The 14,657-nt window shown below is 35.0% G+C and overlaps 1 long non-coding RNA gene across 7 annotated transcripts in view; it reads right to left on the bottom strand.

Moving 5' to 3' along the window:
* The window catches only part of LOC143679389 (uncharacterized), a 259,400-nt gene that overhangs the window by 179,422 nt on the left and 65,321 nt on the right, over positions 1 to 14,657 (bottom strand). For 4 of the 7 annotated variants that reach the window (XR_013173708.1, XR_013173705.1, XR_013173711.1 and 1 more), the window contains one exon: positions 2,409 to 2,838. This is a non-coding gene — a long non-coding RNA (uncharacterized LOC143679389). Of the gene's footprint in view, positions 1 to 2,408; positions 2,842 to 14,657 lie in introns of those variants that run through there. The other 3 variants (XR_013173707.1, XR_013173709.1, XR_013173710.1) reach the window with 2 other exon arrangements.

Below are 14,657 nucleotides of genomic sequence, written 5' to 3'. Positions count from 1 at the left end.
GTAAAAAGAATTCCTGGATAAAAAGAGTTATATAAAAAAATAAGCAACAATTCATCAGAAGGAAGAATTTTATACTTGCATTCATCATATCTTCAAAACATCCAAGGAGAAATTGACAAACTACTTTGGGAGATTTAACACGTCTCTATAGCTGATACATCAAAAAGGCAAATTAGTTCATAGAAATATAGATTTGAACCAACAAAATCAACTTTGATATAATGAACTTATAAACAACTTTGAGTCCATTGACCGAATAATACATTATCTTTAAACACATATGGAATAGCTCCAAAAACTAGCCACGTAACCTGACCATAAAGCAAGTCTCACTGAATTTCAGAGAATCAGTAAATCAAAGAGAACAAAACATTCATTGTGAAATTGAGCAAGTTTTCTAAATAAGGCATGGGTCAAAAAATATATAATGGACATTAGCAAATACTTAAAATGGAATGTTTAAAAAATCTATTACATGTGAAAACTCATCAGATGGACTAAAGTACTACTAAAGAAAAATTAATAACTTCGAATGCTTATATTTAAAAAGAAAAATTACAGGGCTAACTATCAAACAGATGACTTGAAAAAAACTAACAGTATATAATCCAAAGATAATAAAACTTAGGAAGTAATTAAAAATTAATCAAATGGAAAGGAAAGATACAGTAGAAAGAGTGAACAAATCCAAAACTTGATTCTCTGAAAAAAATAAATAAAATTGTCAATTTTAGGCAATACTGATCTTGAAAAACAGAGAGAGGACAAAAATTAAAAATATGAAAGAAACAATACGCAAGAGAAGCAATATGGAAGAGAAACATTACTAAAGATACGTTAAATTTAAAAATAGATGAGTAAATATTATGAGTATAAAGAATCCCAAATGTGACTGAGGAAAAGAAAGTTTGAGATATTACTTCTGTCAAATACAATATGAGAAGGTGACATGGTTTATGATTGTCCAACCAGAGAACCAACCACCAAATCATCAGGGCCCCCATTCATTCCTTGCAAATGAATTTCAGTGAATTCCTACAGACCCCCACGATAGCCAGCATGCGCCTTCCCACTGTTAGTAAATGTGTTCTCAAAAACAAACTCACTCCTCCCCAAACTTATCAGTGTTGTAACTGCCAAAAAGAAAACCAAAAGAAAGAAAGTATGTCCTTCTTTAAGAGTGTTCAGATTGAGTGGAGAGGCAGCAACCTTACAATGATTGCCTTTATTCTATATAGAGACACAGAGAGAGAGATGGACTTGAGATGAAGAGACCGTTCATACAATTTATTTTTGTTCTTTCTACCCGTGTTTTTTCTTCTCTCTACTCTTCTTTTTTTCTGGGTCTACAAATATACTCTTAAGCCAAAGTGAATTTGTAATTAATGTGATTCCATTCTAATAGAAATAGTTAAAATTGTAGCTGTTTACATCTACTCTTTGTTGGAAGAGCAGGTCAGGGGCTAAACTGTATTTATTTCCCTCCAAACCAATTACTGTGAAGTTGCTTGGTTTTTTGTTTGTTTGTTTGTTTGTTTTATGGGCAGACACCAGGAATCGAACCCGGGTCTCCAGCATGGCAGGTGAGAATCTGCCACTGAGTCACCGTTGCCTGCCCTTGGTTAACTTTTTATTGGGGTAAAAACATCATTCATTTTTAAAAATGCATAACAAAGACTTTTGTAAAACCTCTAATAAACTTTATATAAGCCTTTATCTTGAGGTGGCAAACACTTAATCTTCTTCCTTTCACATGAAAAGTCTGTTCCACATACCCATGTGGGCTTTGTGGGCAGGACTGTTTCTGAGGTGTCTGATATAAACAAGATTGGATTTAACTAAGTTTATGGGTTAAACACAGTATGGAGGCAGGCGGAAGAAAACAGGGACAGGAGCCTCAGCACAGGTGTAGCTTGGGGCACGGTATCAACACCCAGCTCTGGTTCTTAAAGGTGCTCGACCACACACACACAAGTCCCTTAACCTCATTAAGGCTCAGTTTCCTTATCTGTAAAATGAGGATAAGAATAGTATCAATGCATAAAGTATTGGCAAGGACTAAATTACATGGATATGTAATTCTTTTAGCATGGTGTATAAAATATGGTGAACATTCAATAAACACAGCCTTCTTATTATTGTTATCATTTTGTAAAGCAAGTCATCTTTTAAAGCAGTCAAGACTCAACAGATTGCCACATAGTACCACAAAAATGGGTCATCCTTGATTCCCTGGTCCTCTCATATTCTAGACGAAATATACTTGGAATGTTTGACTACATTTGATTAAAATGTCCACATGGATATAACTAAACCACTATATATACAAAAAGCAATAAAAAATAAAACTATTTGTTCTCTAAAGATGCTTTATACTAATGGTCTAAATTATTTTTAGTATATCCTAGTCCAGAGGGTGATCATTTGAATTGGCAGCTGTTATTTGATACCTGCTGTTCTCAATTCAGCACCCTTATGTTGATGCTGCCTCCTGGGCCAGTTGGGAAGGGTCAGATGGTGATCCACATGGATACAAAAATATAGGAAATAAAATGCACTGCATCCAAAAACCAGGACAGAGACACAATACAGAATTTCAAAGAATTTCAAATAAAATTTCAACAAGAGAAAAAGATAAATGAAGAAATGGAGGTGGTAAATCAAGAACTCCATCCCTCCTACACTAACAAAACCCCTGACGGAGGCATATACTTTCCCCCACCAACATCACCACCACACATACCTCTCCAGAAGGTGGACTTGAGTCAAGACTGAAGGGGTGGGCCTGGGTGGTACCACACAAAGAATTCCTCCTAACAATGAATCTCAGCAGTGACCCTGCTGGTAAGAGATGGGAGGGCAGGAAGTAGAGAATGATTAAATATATACATTCCCAACAAGCATGAACATTTTAATAGATTTTAAAAGGATCAGACCTTTCACTACCAATAGATTGTATTACAGAAGTGAATCCTTATACTGCAATTTGAAAAATATGCATCCTCACACATGGCTCCCTAAATTTCCATCTGTCTGTTTTCAAACATTTTAGAGATAGACTATTTTTAATATTCCACACCAACCAAAGGAAATCAGTAAGCTCTTTGGGTACAGTGTCAGGGCTGAAATGCTTATCGCTACCTGCAGTCTGATATTTCAAGTGCATAAAGACTAATCTCTTCTTAGATGTACTTACCATATCCACTCACATATATCAGACAAGATGAGTTTGGGTGAATGGAGTTGAGGCTGAAGATGTCAAAGAAGTAAAAACCTTGGTGAAACTATCAATCTCAACCGTATTTCCACAAATAGCTCCTGTTAAAGCCCTCCACTAATGCCCAGTCTTTGAGGAATCACTTCCCTAGTCCCAGAAGCATCCCACATACTGTCCTCTGCCTGTCACTATAAGAAGGAAAATATCCATTTTCCTCCCTAAATTCCAGACCTAAATGAAGACGTTTCTCACTCCTAAATATACACCAGACTATGTGCTTACTAGGATTGTGATAAAATCCTAGGAGGGACTTACTTGATGTATATACACAATATCCAGTTAATAAATACTTTTATTTCAATTATTAGAGGAAAAAAAATTAATGTATCTTAGAAGTTAAAACTCTAAATCTATTTCAGGTTTCTCACTAAAATGGAGAAAATAAACTTTCAGAAATTTTGAAACTGACCTCTACCCAACAGCTGTTAATTTGTAACCATCCCACTTAAGAATTTAAGCAAACTCCACATCATGGCTTTGATATCCTCTAGCAGGTAAGTCAAACGAGAACATATTTCCCTTCCAACTTTTTGATGCTTTATTTTTACACTTTTAATATTGTGAAATATAACATATATACAAAAAATCAATAAATTTCCAAGTACTTTTTAACAAGTAGTTATAGAAAGATTTTAAAGTTTGGTATGGGTTACAGTGTCACAATTTTTTGTTTTCTCTTCTAACTGCACCAAGACACTGGAGACCAACAGAAATATCAATATAATGATTCAGCAGTCATACTCATTTGTTAAATCCTATCTTTTCTGTTACAAGTCCACAATTTTAGGTTTTTATTTCTACCTGCTCTAGGTACAAGACTAAGAGAAATATCAGTCTAATGATTGAGCACTCATACTCACTTGTTAAACCCAATCTTCTCTGTGTAACTCCACCATCGCCTGCTTTTTTTAAAAAAATATTTTTATTGACAAATCTTTACACACATACAGTCCATATATGGTGTACAATCAATGGCTCACAACCTCATCACATGGTTGTCTGTTCATCACCATGATCACTCTTTAGAACATTTGCATCACTCCAGAAAAAGAAATAAAAAAGAAAAAACTCACACACCCCATACCCCTTATCCCTCCCTCTCATTGACCACTAGTATTTCAATCTACTCAATTTATTTTACCCCTTATTCCCCCTATTATTTATTTACTTTTATCCATATTTTTTTACTCATCTGTCCATACCTTGGATAAAGGGAGAACAGACACACCCTTTTCACAATCACACAATCACATTCTAAAAACTGTATCATTATACAATCATCTTCAAGAATCAAGGCTATTGGAACACAGCTCAACAGTTTCAGGTATTTCCCTCCAGGTACCCCAATACACCATAAACTAAAAAGGGATATCTACAGAATGCGTAAGAATAACCTCTAGGATAACCTCTCAACTCTGTTTGAAATCACTCAGCCACTGAAACTTTATTTTGTCTTATTTCTCTCTTCCCCCTTTTGGTCAAGAAGGCTTTCTCCATTCCATGATGCCTGGTCCCAGCTCATCCCGGGAGTTCTGTCCCACAATGCCAAGGAGAGTTACACCACTGGGAGTCACGTCTCATGTAGCGAGAGGGCAGTGAGTTCCCCTGCCAAGTGGCTTAGAGAGAGGAGCCACATCTCAGCCACAAAAGTGGTTCTCTGGGGGTGACTCTTAAGCATAATTTTAAGTATGCTTAGCCTATCCTTCGCAGGAATAAGTTTCATAGGGGTGAACCCCAAAACTGAGGGCTCAGTTTATTGATTTGGTTGTCCCCACTGCTTGCAAGAATTCTACAAATGGGAAAGTTGCATATTTCCTCCTTTCCATCCAATCCACTAAGGGCACTTTGCAAATATTTATTTTTTAATTCTTTTAAGAAGTATTTTTAATGCCATTTAGATGATCAAGATGAAAGGCCATAAACATCTTTTTGCTAAAAACTTCATCTTCTCAAAATGATGATGAAAACCTCCTCATTGTACTTATGCCCAGAACGTTTTTTGTAGCACAATTTCCTAAAACCCAGGAAATGAGAGGGAAATCATTTTTATTAAACGTAGTTTCCTTTGGATTTTTTATCAAAAGCCTTGTGTTCTTTTCCCCATTCGCAAATTACATAAGGGGGTGGTGCAATTCACTGCAACTTCCTTTGGCATCTCTAGAACTTACCTGACTTACTGCCTGCCACTGCCAGCAGGCTGAGGATGGATGATATTCTTTGCATTACACCTGAGCATAATTATGAAGACCATTGCTAGTTGTTCTCATGATCTTTCATCTCTGCTTTGTGTGTTAAGCAGAAGGAAAGGAAGGTTTGATTTGCCCCAAAAATCAACAGTCTGTGTATCTCTGGTTTACACCAGAATTTTACACTGCAAATGTATTGCTATTTTTGTTTACCAGAGTGTGTTCGGCAGTATGCATACTTTACGCCTAATACCCAGATCCAGGCAGAGGTTAGACTGTCATAAATTATATAAATTAAAGTTAGATGCTGAGGGTTGTATTTGACTGCAAGGTGGCCAGTGAATAGTTCCAATGTTAACTTCCACCAGAAAATGTACCCAACAATAAGCATTAATGTTGTACACAAAAATACAAGATGTAAACTGAGAGATTGTACTGTTTAAAATAAATAGTTATAGAATACATTGGCATAGTTTAATTATAACTCATGGAGAAATTTTATTAAAAATTTAAAGAAATCCTACGTAATTATTCAAAAGAAAGAAAACTGCCACTATATGCCTAATCTCTCCACCTGCTACATAGAAAAAGGGAAGGAAGCTGCATCCTCAATACTAGAGATGGACTAAGGCTATGCACTTTGCAAGGGCAAAGCAACCCCCAAGAAGATCAATGTCATATTGGTATCAAATGTCAAACATTTTACTTCCTAGGCAACTGTTGCATTATCTTGATTATACAGCCTAAAAATTATGAAATTTGTTGAGGCTCTTTGAGACTCAACCACTGACTTCACCTTTATAGATAAGAACTCCTAATAGGGGTAATTTTCTTTTTTTCTTTCACTGTGGTTCAGTTAAGGAACACCATAAGTGATTAATCAAACTATTTTATTTTCATTACATTAAATGAAATAAATATATTTGGCAGAAAGGTATCAGAACATGAAGCCATACTTATTAGCTATAAAATCTTGGATAAATCCTTCTCCCTTGAGCCTCAGTTTTCTTATCTGTAAAATGAGATTTAAAAACACTGACTACACTGAATTGTCATCAGAATGAAATAAGACAATGCAAAAAGAACCTACTGCTTCTGGTACATTATAGGGATCCAAAAATTTTTTTTTAGTTAAATGAATGAATGAATACAAATGAAGCAACTGGGAGAAAATAGGAAAAGAAGAATGTCAGAACTTTCTAAAAGCAACCACATTCATGCAAGTCATTAACACACTAAGATTTCATCTCAGCTCTGGAAGCTTTTATACAAAATGGGTGTGGAGATTTACAAGATTGGGCCTGAAATTAACTGATGTACTCAGACATACTATATGTTGTACTAATTCTAAAATAATCAAAGCAAAAATAAACAAAATGACACCCATAAAATACACAGACAAGATCAAACAGGAGAAACCACATATAATTGGAGAATAACCACCATAACTACAAATAACATGCAATTGTGAATCATAAAATATTTGTTTGCTATGGTTTTTCTTTCTTTTCTTTCTTTCTTTCTTTCTTTCTTTATCCTATTCATGGGAAAAGAAAAAAAAGTTTGTCTTCAAAATAAAAACACTGGTTTGTGAATCTTAATTGATGTTTTTTACTCTTTGTGTAAAAAGGTCAGAGTGACTCTCAACCCAAGTATGAAACAATAATAGTTTCCAGCACTGGAAATGTGATTGTTTAAGAAGAGAAAAAAAGAGACCACCTTGTATAACTGAACACAAAATAAAGAAAACATTACATGCTTCCAACTTGTATGTCATCAGGAATTTTGATCACTCTGGCAATAGTATTGGAGAAAATGCTATGTTCGTGTTTCTTTTTTCTGACACTTTAAATGTTATTTGTTGTATCCAAATAAGAAAGGGATAAGGTTTACCTTCCCTGACAAAAAAACTTCAGATAGAAAGGTAAATGATCCATTGGATTGTTTTACATAACTTGACTCAACTCTACAGCTCCTCTAATTTAAATTCTATGAAAATTAAGGTTGCATAATGGTAATGACAGTATGGACAGTGCCAAAGAAATATTTTTCTCAAATCCATGGCAATGGCACAGTCATAGCCTGTACAGAATAAATCTCCACACTTTAGGTTATACTTCCTCATCAGGTAAAATCAGGAAGGATAGTCACAGATCATCACATGGTAGAAGTTAATGAATTTATTTTAATTCACTTCTCCCTTCTCTAAAGCATACATTTAGTCCTATCCTCTAAATTACATGTACTCAATAATCTGTGTTTGTTTTAATATATTTGCAGTGATGGATCATGTCAGTGATAAGAGAATCAGTTTATTCTGAAATGATGGAACAGCTTCATTACATCTGTATAAATGGCATCTACTTCTATTAGACTCTACATCAAGGAACTAAATATTTCTTGGCCTAATTTCTGTAAGACCGTCACAAAACCAATTTTTCTGGTATCCGCATCTGCTCAAAATATTAAAAGATAATATCTACTTAGCTCGGAAAGTACACACTCCATCAGGCTCAACAATATTATTTCGATGGTTAGAATTATATCTATTCGCTTATCAAAAATAAGCACAAAAATAAACTTTGTTATGACAACATTTAAGAGAAAACTCCTTAAAGAAAGTTAATCTTATAAGCCAGTCTTTTGTTTTAAAAAATGACATTTCAGGATTTCAAATTTGTAAGGCTTTATATTAAATAAGTGAAGGTATATAGGGTAATAGTGAAAATATCGTGCATTTATACAACTGCTGCTTTTTCTATAGAAAAAGTCTAAATTAACTTATTTGTGTGCAAAGTGATGGTAAAACTTAATGAAGGAAGGGGTGACTCCTTAAGAGGTACAAGAGAGTTTTTTAAAGCATTTTATTCAAGAGATAAAGTTCAGTAATGTTCTGCCTCTTTTAAGAATGGAAAGAAGGCAGATGAATTTGTATTTCAGCAGAAGAGGGTTTATTTTCTGAAAGAAAGAATTCTTTAGTGGAAAGCTTCCTAATGAAGAGATTGAGGTGAAGGTATGGATTCCTCTCCTCTCTAGTCAAGGAGATAGAACCTATTTAGAGTAGTGGGTCTCAACTAGGAGCATTTTGTTGCCCAGGGGACATAGGGCAATGTCTGGAGGCCTTCGTGATCATCACCTCTGGTGGATGGGGGTGAGGGGTGTTACCTCATCTAGTTAGGGAAGGCCAGGGATGCTGCTAAACATCTTACAATGTAGCACAGGACAGCCCCCTTAGGCAAAGAATTATCTAGGTCATTCACAGCAACAGTGCTGAGGTTGAAAAGTCCTTGGTTAGTATGCCACAGGACAGGGGTCAGATAATATTTTATCTTTGCAGGCCATACAGTCTCTGTTGCAATGGCTTAACTCTGCCCCTTAGCTCAAAAGCAGCTATAAGCGATGACAATGGGTGTGGCTGAGTTCCAACAAAATGTTAATTGAGAAAAACAGGGGGCAGGCACCATTTGGCTCTCTTGCCTTAGACTGCTCGCTCAGGATATAGGTCATTTCTCTCCTAAGAGATTCTTTTAATTCTTATTATCATGATGACTCTGTGAAAGTCGAAGTTGAACTTAAAGAATCGTATCTAAAAGAAAAAAAGACTCATATCCAATAGGAAACAACAAAATCTCTAAATTCCAACAGGATAATTAAACCTATGCAACAGCCTTGATAAATTTTTTAAAATTTACTCTACCCTGAGATGGAATTTTTCCACTAAGATTTTGTCAAAAAGACTTAAATATTAGATAACTTGGTTAAAAAACGCAAATGAACAAACCAGGATAGGTGAGCATCCTGATTCTTTAAACCGTAGATTCTTATTCTAGAGGTTATGGAGCCATGGGAGTTCACAAATAGATTCAGGGGGACTATAAACATGGTGAAATTATAAGCAAACATTGCGGTATATGGATATTGACATTCTCATGAAGTCACTGGCCTGAAAATTTAAGATTTACTGCTAAAATGATCAAGATAATCCTGATAATATGTTTCAAGTATGGACTACTTCTCTGAGGCTGCCAGTAGAATTGAAAAGCCCTGCATTATAGCATATTTGGTTCCATGACTATGACTAATTGAATTGGTTCTTATAGACTGCCACATAATTATTCTGATTAAGTACATGAAAATTGGCCTCCAACCCATGTTATGCTTAACTTAGTCATATGGCAAAGGCACATTTCTGAATCTAAAGTTTTTGTACCTGCTTAGTATTTATTGTTTTTAACTGCCTTGCCCCAAAAGCAATCTAAAGTGGCTTCCAAATATAAGTAAACAGTGATATTATGTAAAATTTTAAAAGGTGAGAAAAATAGAGGCAAAGGGAAAACAGGCAGAGATATAAAAAGGAAACAATAATAGAAGTGTTCATACTACAAAGTCCTTCACATACCGTATTGGACACGTCATCTGATTTCTTGATGCTTCTATTTTTTGATCTTTAGAGCACAAATAAATGATTTTTACATGGCATTTTCCTTATACTCAAGATTTATCAGTGGTATAGTAATCAGTCAACAAACAATTGCTAAATCTCCATTGTGAACATAGCATTTTATTAGGTGGTATGGTGAGTCAGAAGAAAGAGTTTCGCCTACTGAATCATTAACCTTACTTCCTGCATTAAGTGTGCCCTTTTGGGAGGTTCTCCTGTCATCTGGTCCCACACTAATCTGCTTATGAAATCAGACTTAAATTGTAGTCTAACTAAAGGAAGTTCATATGAGGGATTCAGAATGAGAAAACAAAGAATGGAAGAGTGATAAAGTATCAGTAGATACTTCAATAAGAAAAGAATAATGACTTGCAAAAACTGTTTATTATGGGATACTATAAAACACTAAATTTGGAAATAATAAGGGAAATGGACCTAAAGTAGGAATGCGATTCTGCAATTTCAACAAAGTCTTTGGAGTTACCATAACATGAAAAAATCAACAATGTCCCTTTCCCTAGAATACAGCCTATGAGATGTCAAGTAGTAAGATCTAGTGAAAAAAGTCCACTTTAAGACTTACCACTCTAAAATAAAACAGCACTGATTATGGCAAAACAAATTATTCAACTATCATATAACTATTAAGGTGATCTATTTGCTTGGATGAAAAGCTCCCCCACCCCTAACCCCTGCCATACTAAGTCAGAATCTGAATTTTTTTTTTTTTTTTTTTTTTTTTGCTTCCATTGCTTAAGGTTAGACTGATGAATTATCATGATGCCCATGGAGGATACAGACACTCTTTCAATTAGGGAACATAGCTACATCTTGTCGCTGTACAACAGAAAAGTAGAACTGCTTAAAACAATGAACAATTAGTCTTTATTTTCACAGCTGTTACCAGGTAGTAACAAACAAAAATTGATAGTGAAGAATTAAGTTAATATATCTCATGTGATATCATTAGTCACTTCCTAAGTTCTGCAGCTCCCCAAAGCAAAGAGAGAATAAAATTTTTAAATATTACATTGCTAGTCGTTTATAGATATCAAGTTGGTACAGGCACATAAATCAGAATCTATTCAAAGTAAGGAGCAGATGTTTGAGTTATTTCAACAAAATAAAATCATCTTATCTCCTACATACTGCAAATCCACAGCCTTTTCATAAGCATGAAAGCTGTAAAAAGAACTGAGATTCAATATATAGGTAATTTGTATTCCTTTTGCATTCTTAGCACCGAAGTGGTGGGACCTGAGGACATCATGCTATTTTCATAACAAGGAGTACTGGTAACAAGTAGTCCCACTGCATAGGCAGAAGTAGGCAGAAAACAACCCCACTGAATTTAAAAAAAAAAAAAAAAAGATAATCTCTCTTCTTAGCATTTTATTAAAAGCCCTACTTCCAACCAAAATTAAGAACATGGTAGAGAGAAAAAATAATGTAGAAGAATTCAAGAAGCCTAGAGAAGAAGTCTTCAATCGAAATTATTTTTTAAAAGACAATATTCTTTTCGGTTTTACACCCTACCTTATTATAAAAAGTAGATTTTAGACTTTGACCAGGTGCAGGCATATTAAAACTTGATGGTAAGATCAATTGAATCTGTCTGAAGAATTTTAAATGAATAAAAGTGATGCTATTGCTAAAGTGTTATAATGCTTCTTCCAGTTTAAATGTTTATTTGCTCTGTATATGCACTATAATGAGAGATCACAGAGAGGAGAGCCTATCTCTGTTGTTTTTACATGGATCACAAATCCCAGTACACTCTGTTCATAGCAGAACTTTGATAATGAATAATAAACTGGGCCTTTCCTAGCATGACAATTCTTATTGTGAATTACTTACACATAAGGAAATTATCACCTTAATATGACATACAAGATGAATCCATCTCATAACTGGATTACTGTTTTAAAAAATCTCAATAGGAAATATCCAGCATCACAAAGACAACAGTAATGTAATCTTTCTTACCTTACGTGACTTAGTAAAACGTGAGAATTATACTCCAGTTGGTTCTGAAATGTAAATTAATTTATAGTAACATAAAATTGGAAATTTAAAAGGGATATTTTGGGCACTAACTTGCATAATTACCTCCATAAATTCAAATAAATCAGTAAATTTAACCTAATGGACAGAATTTCTGCTACTTGATAAATTATTTTTTCAGTGAAATTATTACAATTATAACAAAAATCATAATACTCTATTTATCAGAAAATAGAATATCACCCTAAAAGTACTGGTAAATAACATATAAGGAAACTACAAACTATCAAGTTACTTATCAATTGGAATATCTTCATATATAATCATTTTCTCTCCCAAAAACTGTATCAAGAGAGTCAGAATTCCATTTTTTTTTTTTTACCATCTTTATACCTCTTGTTCAGCTCTGGATCAGAATATATACTAGTTTTGATTTGTGAGTCAACTAAAATAATACCTTTCATGATATTATTTCAAGCATGAAAAAGCTTCAGTAATAATAAAATACACATTTTAACATTCTCCTTTAACCCCAGGTATGATAGCTGATTTAGTCAGTTACGTTCATACTCTTCTATCAAAGTGGAGCTTTTAACAAACGTTAAAATAAATTTAGTAAATTGAAATCCTAGTGGTCAATGAGAGGGAGGGGTAAAGGGTATATAGCATGTATGAGTGTTTTTTGCTTTTTTTTTTCTTTTGCTGGAGCAATGCAAATGTTAAAAAAAATGATCATGGTGATAAATACACAACTATGTGATGATATTGTGAGCCACTGATTGCACATCATGTATAGAATGTATGTTTGCTTGTTGTGTACAATAAAATTATATATTTTAAATGTAATTTAAAAAAGAAAAGAAAAATTGGATGTATAGGACTGGGAAGCAATCTGTGGCCAAAGCTAACTGGAACAGTATTTTTCAAAGCAGATTGCAACCTTTTAGGTTGGAAGGGGTAGTAAGATCAATTTACTGGATAGCAACCAGTATTTCTGTGTCTTTTTATAAATCAGACAATTATCAAGCTATGTAATAGGTATATAGAGAATTTACATTATAATAGAATATATAGATTTTTTGCATATCTTCATATATTCAAAATACATGCACAAACACATATCACACACCTGGCCCCAAGATAATATCTTTACAAAGTCTTTACTGAAACACTGCATTTTATCATATATATCATCAACATTATTCATCTTTTAGTGATTTTAATAGTAATATTCATTTTTCTTTTAAAAATCATCTTAAGAATGGAACTCCTATTCCCAAGACTATACTGTTCAGCTCAATGACATGAATACTTCGCACTCCTGGTACTTGCATATAATAAATATATTTTAAAAAGAATCTTGCTGCAAGAATCTTATTGAAACAGATCATACACTGTAGTCATCGTGAGCCAGTATTTCTTTTTCTTATTTCAATTGTTAATATAAATACTCCCTACTAGAAACTTTATGTTTGATCTGCGTTTCAGACTGCTTCTTTACCAAAGATACTATTTTCCTTCTAAAGTTTGGCATTCCTGAATACTGAATATTAACTAAAATTTTTTTTCAGAAGGAAATAAAAAAAGTCATCATAACAATATGGGTATTTATTTATCTAAGATTGATTAAGTTCTATAGGCCAAAATCAAATGAAGGACTTTATAAAATACATCAAATTAAGCATAAAATTAAAAATTCATGGGGACTTCCGGACCAAGATGGTGGCTTTAAAATGTGCGCATTTTAGTTCGTCCTCCAGAAAAACTACTAAATAACCAGAAACAGCACAGAACACCTCCTGGACCACGTTAGTGACCAGACACACAGCGTACCCCAGTCTGGACCAGCTGGACCAGCTGTGAGTCCCCCCAGAACTGTGAGTTCCCCAAGCCGTAGTGGCCGGCACCCCTCCCCCAAAGACTGCTTCCCAGAAGGGACAGGAAAGGGACTTTACCAGCAGCAGGGGCTGAGCCCAACTAAATGCCAATTGTAGAATTAATTAACAAGTTCTGACTTGTTAGAATAGGCCCCCAGCTCAGGTGAACCTGGTCAAAGAGGAGGTCGATCATTTTTGCGCCGGAGCCAAGGAGGCAGGGCTGATGGAAAAAGAATAAAAAAGAAGGAAAAAGAGGTTTTTGTGGCTGTGTTTCTACAAAGGCTTGACTGCCTCTGGATTCAGCAGCAGGACTTCTCAGGCTGCAACTGCCTTAGACATAGGCAGAAACAAGGTTGTTTGAGAGCTTGTCTGGAGAGTTTGCCTACCCCAGGGGAGGGGTGGAGCCCAACTCAGGTGGACTCCCTCCCTCAAGAAATTCAGACCCCAGGGCTTGGTATTTTGAAGCCATTAAAACCAGCCTACATCCTCTCCTCCATCTCCACCACATTCCCAGCAGGGAGAGTCTGCCAAAGTTAAAGGTACCGCATCATCTTATGCTGGTTGGACCCACAGGCAGACAAGTGCCACATACTGGGCAGGATATGAAAAACAGAGCCCAGAGACTTCACAGGAAAGTCTATCAACCTACTGGGTCTCACCCTCAGGGAAAACCAACATAGGTGAATCTTTCCTCCTGATAGGAGGCCAGTTTGGTCTGGGAAAATTGAGCTGGTGTCTATAATACCTAAGTTGACCCTCCTAAGTGTGTGTGGGGGAAGGCACCACACAAGCAGGTCAAGAAACAAGAAAACAAGAACTGAAAAAATCTCCTCTGTTAAACAAAACCTAAGCTAGAGGTCCAGATGAAGCTG

The sequence above is a fragment of the Tamandua tetradactyla genome, chromosome 4 (assembly GCF_023851605.1).
Source record: "Tamandua tetradactyla isolate mTamTet1 chromosome 4, mTamTet1.pri, whole genome shotgun sequence".
Classification (NCBI taxonomy): Eukaryota; Metazoa; Chordata; class Mammalia; order Pilosa; family Myrmecophagidae; genus Tamandua; species Tamandua tetradactyla.
The sequence above is the reverse complement of the archived record's forward strand: the minus strand, read 5'-3'. Positions and strand labels throughout refer to the sequence as shown.